The sequence below is a fragment of the Cariama cristata genome, unplaced genomic scaffold (assembly GCF_000690535.1).
Source record: "Cariama cristata isolate BGI_N322 unplaced genomic scaffold, ASM69053v1 scaffold12167, whole genome shotgun sequence".
Lineage (NCBI taxonomy): Eukaryota > Metazoa > Chordata > Aves > Cariamiformes > Cariamidae > Cariama > Cariama cristata.
The window spans coordinates 73,798-75,891 of record NW_009626156.1 but is presented as its reverse complement, the minus strand read 5'-3'; the positions used below and the strand labels follow the sequence as shown (position 1 = coordinate 75,891).

Genomic DNA, 2,094 nt, shown 5'->3' with positions numbered 1-2,094 from the left:
TATATATATATATACACACATATATATATATATTTATAAAAAATATAAATCCATGCATGTAACCAGCAGGAAACAGACTGGAATATGTTTTGGAAGGACAGCTCTGTTCAAGAACAATAGCTCCTCCATGTTCCTAGATGTACGACAGCCAGTTGTTCTAATAGAATTCCGCAGTTTTTTCCAGATGCTATGGAGCCCTGGAGACACTGCAAGGCAAAAGCTGCTTTTAGGACAAGTTTGAGTTCTCCTCTGGAGGCAGGTCCATACCTTTCACAGCCACATACACGCTTGTGTCACACAGCTCGCTCCAGAGCTGCCAGACGTAACTACAGCAGCCCCAAGTCCCCTGATGTCCCTACGATACCATCTCCTCTCGCAGCGTTTCTCTTCCATATTGTTACGCTAGTGCTGCAGACTCCCAAGAGACCCTCCTTTATCTGCACATTCCTCGCAGCTTGCTGCGGACCGGGGACCCCCCGGTTGTAGACGCAACCTCTCCCTATCGGTGATGAAGGAGGTGTAGCGGCTTGGTGCAAACCACGCTTGGCGCCAGTCAGTGCAGCTCTCGGTAATGTGGGGCAAGGCAGCTGGAGGACGTGCAGGTGGATGAAAGAATAGAGGTTGGTGGGGCACAGCACCCTGCATCACATCACACAGCTGTTTATTCCTTTTTGTGAGACAGTCTTGGCTCCATCTGTGATAACCGTCACATTTTCTGAAGAGTTGTGCCAGCCCCAGTGGGAAGAGGTAAAGTTTCAGGGCTGCTGTTAACACTGAATTTTTCTGCTTTCAGAGATTTCAGTAGAGACACACTTAACGCTGTTAGGGGATTCAAGGCATTGCCAAGCACCAGGGATCCTGCTAATGGTTCTTAACCTGTGTATAGTATTTCCTGATGTGGCAATTAAAAACTAGCAACTAGAAAACCAGAAACTTGGAAAAGAGAGCCAGACTGAGTAATGTATGAAAGATGTGGAACTAATTAATAGGTTGTATAACGTACCAGATTGCACCCAGCATGATATATCCGAAAGTATCTGGATAGCAATGCAGCTCAACCTTTTTTGGCACTGCTGCCTATTTACAATCCAAGTTTACTTGGAATAAGCATTGCAAAACAACTGCACTTAAATAAGAACAATATGTGAAATCCTGGTCGTGTACTATTGACTTCAGTGAACCCAGAATTTTATCCAGTATGCTTATGTTGTACCGTGTTTCTCGTTAGTTGAGGAGTCAAGGTAATTTTACATGTTGTTTACGGCTTTTGCAGGTGATGCTTCTTACCTGCACAAGCACATATTGTTCCTTGAATAGTGACTGATACTGTAAAGTCTGATACTTTAATCCAAGTGAATAAATGGGAATATTGTGGCATTGTGCAGAGACTAACTTTGCAGACCAGGATTTATTCAAAACTTTCTTCGTTGAAGTTGTCTCGTTCGTTGCAAAACCCCTGGTTTCCTTCCCCCAAAAAGGAGAGCCCGTAAACCACCCGCTTCTATGTCAAAAAGCCATTTAACAGTCTCTTTGTAATAAACCTAATCCCATCTGTCCGTGTTGTTATCGTGGAGGAGAGTGGGCATTTTTCACCACAGTGTATTCTGTGCACTTGTCTGACACTGTCAAGCCTGCCCAGAGATGGCAGAGTCTGACACTTGCTTGGGCTCAGCTCAAGATAAGGCTGCGGATGAGGCGGTGTTCCTTTGCTGCCCAGAATTCAGAGAATGTGGCTGTTTGGAAGAGCGCATTTTTGGCAAGCTGCAGTAAACCTTTAACGGGACGTGGGATGCCCCGCTGCTCGCATGGAGCAAAGAAAGAATCAAATGAACACAAACTGATCTGGCTTTGAGAGAGGTAATTTTGGCATCCGAGCAGCATTTTTCCTTTATTACCTTTGGTTTGCCCTGTTGAGCGGTCCAGAGTGTCAGCCCGGTTAAATGACTGGAAATGAAATGAGGTTATGGGAGTCTGAGTTTGGAAATAGGTGGGGAACATCTCAGCGTCAGCTAAATCTAATATCACAGTGCTTTAGTATATCCTTGAATACAGTTCTGCCTTTCATTCTCTGGGGAATTCAAGCAATTTAGTGCT

The 2,094-nt window shown here is 44.7% G+C and overlaps 1 protein-coding gene across 1 annotated transcript in view; it reads left to right on the top strand.

Moving 5' to 3' along the window:
• Nucleotides 1-2,094, top strand: part of WNT2 (wingless-type MMTV integration site family member 2) — a gene marked incomplete at its 5' end in the record, with an annotated part of 12,390 nt that overhangs the window by 3,734 nt on the left and 6,562 nt on the right. The window lies entirely within an intron of this gene.